Genomic DNA, 12,828 nt, shown 5'->3' with positions numbered 1-12,828 from the left:
ACTCACCTTCTGGAGCCTGGCTGCTTAAACGTGGTCTCGTACTCCTGCACGTGGTGCCTTGACGCGTCGAAAACTGATGCGCCCGTCGAAGAGACCCCGCGTATTTGTCTCTGGAGAGACACGGCCGAGAGGACCCTTTCCTCTGGCTCTCCCTGTCAGAAGTTGCCCCCTTCGATGAAAGTGCTTGACGTTGCACCGAGATCAGGTGACCAGTACACAGGTGGCCAGTTAGACTCGCCTGCCTGCCCCCTGCCTCGTTTCTTGGGCTTTTTTTATTCTTAATAAAAAAAAAGGATGGGGGGGATCTGATTCGGCTGTGCTTGGAATCACGTTCCCCATAGAATCAGAAAGGATATGCCAATCCGGAATTTTCTTTTTGCACGGTGCCACAGGGCGCGCTCATTGTCCCGGCGGATTAGTCACGAATCATTTAGGAAGGGACGCGGGCATCGGCCACGTGGCCCCATCTCGGGAAAATGTTTCCCGGTAAAAAAAAAGAAAAAGCTCCCGAAGGCGCGCTGCTGCATACAATCGCATAGGCGTTGAATCTCTGGAGATACCAGACCAGGTGTCATGTCCTCTATCACGCTCCGCAGCTGCTAGCTCGACGTCGGTGCGGTTCCGAGAACGTGCGTAGGTTAAGACTGCAACCCGCCTTCAAAGCTGAAGGCACCCAGGGCTTCGACCGGATACTGAGTGGTCCGGACCGCACCATGAGCCTGGTAGTTGCCGCATTTCAGTGATGGCTTGCAAATTTTACGAAAAAAGCTCCTGCGTTACACTTGGGCGAGACTTCAAAAACGTCACGTTGCTGACGTAGTCTTCTTGCAGCGTCGGCCCTCACTTGCTCGGGGTGGCAGCGCGTGCCTGACATCAGCTCAGGCCAACGATTGCCCGGTGATTCAGCCCCATGCAGTGAGTCGCTAAAACCCTTTTATCAAACCAGGCCGAATTATCGTACAGCGTCGGACTCTCTTCTCGGCAGCGCCGACAAAACCAGCGTGCCGACCACCATTCGACCGAATCCCGCGCGATCGGCTGTCGAACCGACTTCCCTTGCACGTACAGGTTGTCGCACGTGACTTTAGTCAAACTTTCTAAATATGCAAATGACAGGTAGCTGTACATAACCGGGGTAACGCTGTTTGCCGTCTCTTGGAAATATTCAGATTACCCTTTGCATTCTGCCTAATTGCATGATTAAATGTAAGTATTCAAATAAATTCTGAAACCTTGTAAATAAAGCGATTAATAAAATATATTAATATAATTATGATTACATGTCAGATTTTCCCTCTCCCGCCCTCTACCCCTGTGTAGAAACTGCGAGAGTGGCAAGGCTGGTATGCAGTCGATTCGCAGCTGCGTCAGTTCTAGCCATTCTCTGCCTTCTCTCTCCCTCCTCTCTAGCATTGAGCCTAGGCTCCCCTTTGGACATGCACGTTAGCAGAAAGGTAAGCGCTGGGATTTCTTAAATGCTTTTGCGGGGGGTCACGGCTAATTACAGCCGCCAAGAGGCTAATGCGGTGACGTCCAGGGAGCTCCAGAGGGCACTTTGCAGCTGTGACACGATAAAAGGTCCAAACAAGTTTCTTGGACCGCCTTTCCTCCTTTCCACCCTCCTTCCATGCATTGTGCACGCCGTCAACCTCCCTCCGACACGGCGTGCAAGAAAGCAACAGCATCGGTGGAGAAGTCGCAGGAATAAGCACAGGAAGCTTCACTTTAAAAAGTATTTATTTGTCGGCGTGCAATGGCGTGTCGTGGTGACATCGCCGCGTTCTTTACGGGATTTCTAATCTGCGAGAGCCAGCCAACCGACTTGCCCACAAGACTTTCTGCCTTCAGGAGCGACCTTGTCCTGTTGCCAAGGCACGAATGTTCTATCCAGATTATAGGACTGCTTTAACTAACCACCAATCTTCCGACTAAGTGACAAAAATGCATATGCTGTCACAAGAGACTACCCTCTTGGCGCGTACAGTTGGAACTTGTTGATACTCGGCTATTATATAAAAATAATATTGTTTAAATGTGTGCCCAGTAAGTTACACAGCTACATGCATTGCCGTGAAGTTCAGCAGAATGGCGAAGGCGCAATGTCCAGAACTCCTTAGCTGTCATGCTACAAGGCAAAATAGCTTTTTCTTGATGTAACACAAAGACACACGCATGCTTGCTGGAATGTTGTCCAAGGAATAACCTCTGATAAACAAAAGCGATTAGTTGAGAAATAAGCAACCCATTGCTACGTTTTAGGAAGTGAAAGTAGAAAATATAATGTTTGAAAAGCACTCCTGAAAAAACCTAAACACAAACCTAACCCTGAGTTTTGTGTTTCGGCCATCTGGTGGGAGATTGTCGAACTCAGTCCTCCGAGGCGTTAAAAGATGTATGTAGCTCGGTATCGAGCAGCCAACAGCATGACGCTGAACCATGGGTGCGAGCGACGAAATGACTCGGCCACGGCTTAAAACACTTCCGCAAATGATACGCTCGGGTTTTTATACATGCCACGTGAACATGTATGATTGTGTTTCAGAAAGCGCTTTTTGGAAGAGAGTTGTGCCACGTGTAGAAAGCCGAGACCGAATGGCTCAACACACTCGAAAACCTAGGCAGCGATCACTTCATATTAAATATAACACTACAGACTGGACGCCTACGCAGGCAGATCGGCACAGCTAAACTCACTGACTGGCGAAAAATCAGGGAAGCCCAAGAACAGGACGCCGACACAATCACGAATCTGGAAGATTGGTGCGACAACCTCCGTCGACATAAACAACGCCACACAAAGGAAATCGCCAGAACGGAAGAAACCCCAGAGGTGGATCCCCACTTACACTAGCTCTATTTGTTTGTTTGCCGACGATTGCGTAATTTACCGAAAAATAACTAATGATACTGATATGCTTACATTACAATCAGACCTTGATAACGTTACAACCTGGTGCTCCCGCTGGCACATGAATCTTAACCCTTCAAAATGTAAATTCATGAGAATCTCACGCAGCCAAGTATCTTTTTCTGCCTACCATCTTAACAAAATGCCACTTGAATCAGTATCTTGTTATAAATATCTCGGTGTGCACATTACAAATAATCTCTCATGGAAACGACATATCGAACACATTACATCAAAAGCTAACCGCATGCTGGGCTATCTTAAACGAAATTTTTCACTCGCACCTTCTTCCCTGAAAAAACAGCTATATGTCACCTACATTCGGCCTAATCTAGAGTATGCATCCTCAATATGGGACCCTCATCAATTAACATTAATTAACAGCTTAGAAGCTGTGCAGAATCGGTCCGTTCGTTTTATTCTTAACAATTACCAGCGCACAGCAAGCGTAACTAGCATCAAACTTGCCCTCAATATATCTCTCCTTTCCAAACGCAGAAAAATCGCTCGCCTTTGCCTGTTCCATAAGATATACCACTTAAATCCTACACTCAAATCACGCCTTATCGAACCAGCCTCTTTTACTTCTGCACGCTTGGACCATCGTCATATGGTGAACATCCCATTCCACAAAACGTCTACCTATGGTAATTCATTTCTTCAAAAATCATGCCAGGAATCGAATCACCTACCGGATCCACTAGTCTGTATAACTAACACAGATAACTTCCGTAAGGCACTTACTAATATTATCTAGTATGCTTTGATATGAATGTATAACGAAGCAATTCCGTTTTCTCCTGAACAGTATCGTTGATAAGTTTTCTTTTTTATTATCTACCTAATCTGCAAACATTGTATATTGTATTATACTTTATTTTCTATCATTCTGTGCTTATTGTCTCATTCTAACCTGTCCTATAAACCATGTATTTATATTTAATCTGTATTACTGAAGTTTTCCGTTTTTCTTTGTATAATTATATTCTTACCGCATTATGCTTTTTTTTGTGTCGCTCTCGAGTTATTAATACGTTGTACCATGCATTGTAATCTGATTAGTATTCGTGTTTCCTTTCTCCTTTCTTGCATACTTATCTGTATTTATTAGCCCCTCCCCTCTGTAATGCTTCATTGTAAGCCCTGAGGGTACTATAAATAAATAAATAAATACTACACCTGTGGGATGCGAAACGGGGCCTTACCCGCCGCTGGAAAAAACAGAAATATAACAGGAAACTGAAGACGCGCGTAGCACAAATAACAGCGGAAGCAGAGGAATATGCCATGCAACTCGCTTCCGCGAACTGGTATAGATTCTGTGACTCGTTCGGTGGCACGCTGGACACGGCCAAGACGGGGCACATCCTCAAAGCCATCCTGTACCCCACCAAAACCAAAGGAGAAGGACACAGGGCTCTGGAACGGTTACTACGCACCTACCCAGGCAGCCAACAAGACCTCATCGATGCCATCAAGACCAAGTGCTATGGAGATCCCACTCCCACACAATCATGTAGAACACCCTACACAGGACAACCCAACCCGCTAATGGACGAACCTATCACCGAAAATGAAATGAGAGCGGTCATCGCAGCCACCAACCGTAACACAGCGGCGGGCACGGACCAGATCACAAATTCGATGATCAGAAACCTGAGCGACAAGTCTATCTCCGCGCTCACGGAGCACAGCACAGCACAGAGAACACATAGCACAGCACACACATGTTGAGAAAGGCCGCGCTCACAGTCTTTCTCAACAAACACTGGGAACAAGTTACGGTACCGGCGATGTGGAAACACGCACGAATAATCATGATCCCCAAACAAGGCAAGAAATCGGCAATTGAAAGCCTCAGACCCATATCGCTCACGTCCTGCCTCGGCAAGGTATTAAAAAATTATAAACACGAGACTACAGAGACACTGGGAAGATAACAAACACCTGCCGGACACCATGTTCGGTTTCCGCGTAGGCCTGTCCACACAAGATGTGCTATAGTAATCCAAATCAAGGAAGAAGTCTTCAGCAACGTTTCCCGCTGCGGCGAACACGTCCTCCTAGCAATCGACATCAAAGGGGCTTTCGACAACGTCAGCCACCAAGGAATCCTAGAAGGGCTGGCCAACACCAACTGCGGAGTGCGAACGTACAAGTATGTTCAGAGCTTCCTGAGCCACCGCACGGCGGAGCTGAAGATGGGAGAGATCCAGACCCCAGTGTACCACCCTCCCAACAAGGGAACACCACAAGGTGCTGTCATCTCTCCCACGCTGTTCAACGTCGCCATGATCGGCCTCGCAAGCAAACTGCCGGACGTAGCATGTCTGCGGCACGCAATCTACGCAGACGATATAACACTCTGGGCCACAACAAGGTCCCTCGCTGAAAAAGAAGAACGCCTGCAAACTGCAGCAAATCTAATCCAAGAATACGTCAGACAACGGGGACTACAATGCTCGCCCGAAAAATCTGAGCTCCTACGAGTCTGGCGATGCCGGGGTAACAACGCAGTCCCCACAGACCCAACAAGAAGACTCGAGGTACGCCTCAACGGGGGCCTCATACCAGAGAAGCCATTGCTGAGGGTGCTGGGCATGTGGTTGCAGTCCAACCAGCGCGCTACACACACCCTTACACTCCTCAAAACCAGTGTCAAGGCGATATCACGCATGATCTCCCGCGTAACATCCAAGAACAGAGGAATGAAAGAAAGGGACACCCTCCGACTGGTCAGTAGTCTGGTGGTGAGCAGAATCACATACAGCCATCCTTACTACCACCTCACACAGTCGGATACGAAGCAGGCCGACACACTTTTGAGGATGGCGTTCAAGACCACTCTCCGCCTGCCGATGAGTACATCGACTGAGAAATTATTGGCGTTAGGGTTGCACAACACCCTCAGCGAACTGACAGAAGCCCATTACGTCTCGCAACAACAGATACAAGCGCGGACAAGCGCGGCTTAATACCTCGTCAGGTCCAGGACAGGTTTCACGTTGCCCCGATACCACGCAACATGGACCCTAACCTACACTCCGGCAGGAGGAGAGCAAGGGCCCAGTACATGGAGAAAGCGTTCAGGTTCAATACCATGGCCCGTTTGACAGACGCCGCCATGTATGGGACGAACAACAAGGGCGCAGTGGCAGTGGCAAGCGACCACCGAGGCCACGTTACCTCCGCTGCATCGACCCGCCCCTGCACGATCACGGAAGCCGAAGAGATGGCCAGCGCGTTAGCCATCTGCGAGGGCCTACACGCAAACCAACCACTGACGATCCTCACGGATTCCCAGCAGGCCTGCCGCAACTTCCTACAGGGAAGAATTGGAAGACCTGCTGCACAAATCCTAGCCCGAATACTTAAGGAGGACCCTGAGGACTTCACCACCCAAACCATCATCTGGAAACCGGGCCACACCGGCATCACGGTCAACCTGCAGGCCGACAGAGCAGCTCGAGGATTCGTACATAACCGAGCACTCAACACGCCGGCTGCAGAAGACCTGGACCCTGTCGACCTCGGGTATTCAGCCATCGTTAACTACCAAAGAGGACGTCGCTTACGATATCCACCACCCCATCCAAATCTAATGACAGAAGATGCCGCTGCCTGGCGTAGGCTCCAGACAGGCACTTACACGAACCTACACATAATACATCAGATACACCCCACAGCCTACAGGGATGAATGCCCATGGTGTGGGACCACGCCAACTCTGTACCACATTGCGTGGGAGTGCACACTACAAAACATAGGACACCTAGACACGAACGCCATGAGGGAGCAATGGGAGGCACTGCTGTCCAGCTCGGCCCTCGACGACCAGCTCAAGCTGATACAGAGAGCTGAGAAGATGGCAAGAGCCAGCGGAGCCCTGGACGAAGGGCCCCGACCATTAGCGGTTTTCTGATTATTCTTTTGATAAAGTTTATCTATCTATCTATCTATCTATCTATCTATCTATCTATCTATCTATCTATCTATCTATCTATCTATCTATCTATCTATCTATCTATCTATCTATCTATCTATCTATCTATCTATCTATCTATCTATCTATCTATCTATCTATCTATCTATCTATCTATCTATCTATCTATCTATCAAAAGCCGAGTTTCCGGACTACATGCTCTGTAGCGGCTATAACGATAGCAGACGTAGCTTTATCACCGATACTGCTTTTGTCTCGAAAATTGAGTACACATTTTTGTAGTTTCCGTACGCTTCAATTGCTGAATCTTTAACCACTAGGAACAAATCTCTTGTTTGCCATAGCGCGATCACTGCTTATCACTCGTATGGCTTGTATTCAAGAACATGTCTGTCACCTAACTTTCTTCAATAATTGACCTGCAGCTTTAGCTATTCACGAAAAACCCGCTCGTTTCATTGAAAACCCCCTAGCTTCCCGCCGGGGCCGCTTGGGGCGCTAATTGTTACGTGTGCAGAAAAGCTAGATATGAACTTGGAAACAAAATTCATTTCAGTGCTTGCGAATACTGCCCACATTTGCATGAAAAACAGTGCAAGCCATTCCGCCAACTTTTCAAAAGATATTAGAGAGAGAAGGAAAATCACGGGATTGCTCGCACGCATGGTTGGAACAAAGACGCAACTACAAAAGACAAAACGTAAAAATGAAAATGAGAAAAAGAAGCGGTCAGGCTAGCTGACTCAGATCAGAAACGCCCATTATATGCGCAATCGGGTCACCTTCCGTCTTCGGAGCATAAATTTTGCCGTGGTTCGCCCGCAAGAACTTCAAACTCACTTCCTGAGACTTGGTCACCCAGAGCAATTCTCTCCTGTATTTTGTCAGCTTTTCGACAACGAAATTCGGGGGCTCATTTTGCTGCGCCAAAGCATGCAATGTTTCCCGCTTTGTGAGCCAATTGTCCCTTATGTCTGCCGAAAGAAAGCGCACCAAAATAGGCACTGGTTTCTTGCCCTGCCCAGGCAAACGGTGCACGGATACGAGGTGGCCTGGAAGCATTGCGTCAATGCCCAGTAGAGCGACCAGCCCGAAGACAGTAGCAGTCAAGTTCTCGCTGGGACTTTGGGATCATCCACAAATTTCGAGGTTCCAGCACCTGCTATCTCCTCAGCGGCGTTTATTTTACTTGGAAGGCTTTGATAGCTGCTTGTGAAGTGACCTCATCGTCAAGTGCCACCACTCTCCACAATGCAGATACGTTTTAGTCACGAGTTGCTGATTGTTGCAGCAACAAATCATATTTATTTGACAGGAGTTCAACCGAGTCGTGTATTTCTTGAATTTTCGTATTCACTGCTACGATCTCAGACTTCAGGCACATCAAGCCGTCTATCCTAGAGAGAATTAAGGAGAGAGACTCGACTTGCTCTCAAATGGAATGCAGGAATGATAGCTCTTCAGCAATGGCTGATAACTCATTAGAACTACCTTCGGACGCATCCACTGATCTGCATGTTTTGCATCGCCACTTCGCTCTCATTTTTGCACCCATGGACGAAAAAGGACCCTTAGTCACACCCGAGCATTTCTGCGAGAGATGATATGACGATACACAGCCACAGCACTGCATATATTAGACCTAATCAGAAAAACCCTCTCCACACTGCGTACACTTCATTTCCTCTATCACACAAGCGTACAAAAATGTACGCACATGGTCGCTCAATGAACGGGCAGTTTTGCAGTTACATGCACAAGAGAGGCACAGAATCGCGGAAATACTGAAACCAGCTCATCGGTATAAAAAAATTGAATCGTTTAGTGCCGCCTCTGGACGTGCCGCCAACTGCACTTGCTGCTTGAAATTTTCGAAGCCCTTTTAGAGGGAACATGACGGTGTACGCAGATCGCAGCACCAACCAAAGTCACGAAGAACCGGAAAGGATCCCCTTATTTCCAGCGGAGCTGTCCCACCCACGAACCATCGTGTTCGGAAGAATATTCGTTGTCCGTAGCACCACCTGAATATGGCATGACGTAACGAAACACCTGCAGTAACGAAATAAATATTTAGCGCCGGCTCTGGACGAGTGCCTACAACTGCCAAGTGCAACGGACGTTAGACAAGCACCACCACCACAAGCCACGTACGTCACGCGCGCGCGCAGGTGCGCAGAAGTCCGGCACTCATCCTCATTCTTCTGGACCCTCCCCCAAGTGCATGTGTTTTATTCAAATAAATGAATTTATTGTAAGTAAATTGCGCCAGGAAATTCGTTAAGTACGACACACCCACACGCTGTAGACAGGATAAATTCGGATTGAAATTCGAATGTACGAGAAAACATAATTCGGTTACGTGGAAACTAAAAGACAAAACCTTTTTCCAGCTATCGTTTGAGGTAGTGGCTGGAGTGGCTGCGGCCGCAAGGTGGCAGTGCCGTTTTTTCGCAATAGGGTATCAGAAAATTTGGACGTGGTAGTTCATAGTGTGTTTTTTTGTTCTCATGGGTTAACCTAGGTAGGATATTAGGCAGCATAGTAGCAAGAGCTTGGTGGCGCAAGCCACCGCCCCGTTCCAAAGGGGACGCTCATAACATCCATCCATCCATCCGAGCGCGAGCCCATGAAAAATCTGGACCAACTAGAGGCTAACAACTTCGCTGTAAAATTATTGCCACCGCTCAACTAACCCGCCTCACTGCGCACGTCCTCCCATGTGGCGGGCGAGGTTCCGCCTTTCGCGTTCAGTGGCATAATTAGGATAACAACACATCCATTTTTAGTGGTCAGGTATGAAAAGACGGTGACGACACGAAACTTTCGAAGAGCTTTTCCTATTCGGCTTCCTTACTCGCGGTGGCGGAGCAAGAGAAATCAGGGGAGCAATTTAGTCTGTAAACGAGGCAGCAACGTTGGTCGCGTGGTTAACGAACTGGTAAGTATCGGAAATGGCAAGCTTCTGGTGCCAATGATTGTGAAAACGGCTAGACGGACAGAGCAACAGTGCCCCTAATTATTCGCTCAACAAAGCTACGATTCACCGTGTCGTGATTGACGCGGTACGGATGAGAACAGAGAATCCGCAATGCGGAAGAGCCGCCAAATGGGTTAGAACGCAACGTTGCTCTGGTACAAGCCCGACGCCTTGCTTTAATAATAATAACAATATTTGGGGTTTTACGAGCCAAAACCACTTTCTGATTATGAGGCACGCCGTAGTGGAGGACTGCGGAAATTTTGACCAACTGGGGTTCTTTAACGTGCACCTAAATCTAAGCACACGGGTGTTTTCGCATTTCGCCGCCATCTAAATGCGGCCGCCGTGGCCGGGATTCGATCCCGCGACCTCGTGCTCAGCAGCCCAACACCATAGCCACTGAGCAACCACGGCGGGTAACGCCTTGCTTTCTTGAAAGGCCCGGGTAACGGAAGCACTTGGCAAAACGATATACTAGCATAGCATCTAAACAGGACAGCGCGACGTTGCCTTTGTACAAGCACGACACCTTGCTTTCATGCAAGGCCTGGGTGACGGAAACAATTGGGAAAACGCCACTATATCGAATACCAGCTAAACAGGAAACCGCAACGTTGGCCTGGTAGAAGCACGAATCTTTGCTTTCTTGGAAAGCTTGGGTGACAGAAGCACTTGGCAAAACGCTACTAGCATAACAGCTGAAGAGGACACCGCGACGTTGCCCTGGTGCAATCCCGACACCTTGCTTTCTTGCAAGGCCTAGGTGACGGAAGCACTTGGCAAAACGCCACTATCATAGCAGTTAAACGGGATGCCATCCGTGCCGAGAAACGGGAATTGAATGCAAGAGGTGGCGATGCGATAAGTGCCTATGAGAGGCGTTAGCGATCCACGCGAGCTTCCCTCCCGTCATACTGTGGTTTGTAAGCATGGACTGACGACACTGCACAGAAGTTTTCCTCAACCGAAAACAATTCGGAAGTTTAACGAACGCCTCCTGCGCCCAGGGGGAAGTGAACTGCAAAAACAATCGTGTATTTAGATTTAGGCGTAGGTTAAAAAATCCGGTGGTTAAAATTGACACGGAGTCCCCCAGAAGGGCGTGTTTCATAGCCAGATTGTCGTTTTGGTATACGTAAAGCCTCATTGTTGACTTAAAGTTTAAGACTTCCAAGTGGTAGTTTAGGGCTGGCAAAAAGAAAATGTTTTATTGCCGCTAAAGTATCACAAAACACTGGCTTATAACGTTTTCATTTATATTTCACTTCATTTATATTCATTTATTCATTTATATTCACCATATTTCATTTCTCTGTAATATGAAATATCACAAAGATGTCTGCGTAAATAAAACATCCAGTTTGCTTTCTCCAGTACACAAACGAGTGGATTATTTGCATTTCGTAAATCTTCCTTGTTCTCCAACGCCGAAAGATACATGAATTATTAATTCACTCATTGACTGAATCTTTTATTCAACTCTTGATTGCGCCGTACGTCGACGCCATAGGGACCAGCCCTGTCTTCTATGAACATGCTTGAAAGCTCTCCTCTGCAGACGGTGACTGCCCACCTGCAAGAAAATATTCACAATATGTACGGAGGCTCTATTAGCAAAACATGTGGGGGAGCAATATTTATGTAAACTGGTTATGTGTGCTCTATTGTACAATATAGAAAGGCTGACTATATGACCGGCATTAACTTACTTATTTTACTCAGTTACAGTAACTAATTACCCAGTTAACTTGTACGTAGATATGCATTCATTAGACAAATATATATTTAGTTATTTATGCAGAGACTCTTGTCCATGTCACAATGTTCCCAACCCATGCGACCGACTTCTTCACAAGGAAGTCACGTTATACATATATACTGGGGATCGAAAGCTAAACTGAATTGTGGAAAACCAATGATAGTGATATGTCCGGGTTGCCCTGGGGTTCGCCAGTATTTGTTATATCGTTTAGGCCGACGGCTGTCTTTTAAGATTAAAGATGAAAACGGCGAATTGTCAAGTGAGTTCTCCTCTGCTGACACACACACACACTTTGCAAGAGCTACGCAAGTCTCAAGCCTCAAGTTTGTTTGCACAGTTTTCGCGTTTTTTTCTTTTGTATTGTTATTATTTCCAATCATACGGTTTCAATCGTGCCAACGAACTACCAAGTCTTGCATAACTAGGCTGCTACCTTCGTCTTTTGTTAGGTTTTCTCTTTCTTGCACGTGCAGATAGACTTAAACAGCAACATTCTGCAAGCTATGTAATTCAATGGGACTCCGAAACAGCACCGTAATTAGTATAAATGAAAAGCAGTGAGGCAGTAAAAAGAAGTAGTGCTTGCTTTGACGGCCCACGTGGGATTGAAAGACAGCCCAAGCTAGTACAGACGATTTACGATGCTTAAGCTTTGCCAGGTTTGTTGGAAGCGCAATAACTGAATTGCGGAATAGATTATGTAACTTTTTCCGTTTGTCACTGCGGACTGTGTAGACTTAGCAGTTTTGCAGTCTAACTTGGACCACCTGTGGCCTTCAGTATTTTGAAAAATAAAAATATGGTACATAGAAAAAACAATCTCAGGCTCAGAAATAGCTAGCCATTGGGAAATTGATCATGCATGGCCGCAATACGTCACGAAATTTCTAACAATTACTCCTGCTGTTCATGTTGCCGCGGAATGACCGTTTTGTTTTGTAATCCATCATTTTTTGCTTACAGCTATTCATATTCACATTCCTCCTAATGTACTAAACGAGCTGACCTCTCATGCCCCACCAGCAAAATAAAAGGATAATAAAACCCACTCGTACAGTTTTCACACAGATGGGTTCGAGGCTGCAGAACGTCAGCTATCTTCAGGAAGCGGCGAACGTGTAGCCAGCAGTCGAGGTTCAAGTCAGAGAGCTGACGCCTGGCACCAGGATCTGCGAGGCACTCCGCCGTCTCCTGGACGACGCCGGTCATTCTCATGAACTCGTCGAGACTC

This window comes from Dermacentor albipictus, chromosome 8, assembly GCF_038994185.2.
Source record: "Dermacentor albipictus isolate Rhodes 1998 colony chromosome 8, USDA_Dalb.pri_finalv2, whole genome shotgun sequence".
Taxonomy (NCBI): Eukaryota; Metazoa; Arthropoda; class Arachnida; order Ixodida; family Ixodidae; genus Dermacentor; species Dermacentor albipictus.
The sequence above is the reverse complement of the archived record's forward strand: the minus strand, read 5'-3'. Positions refer to the sequence as shown.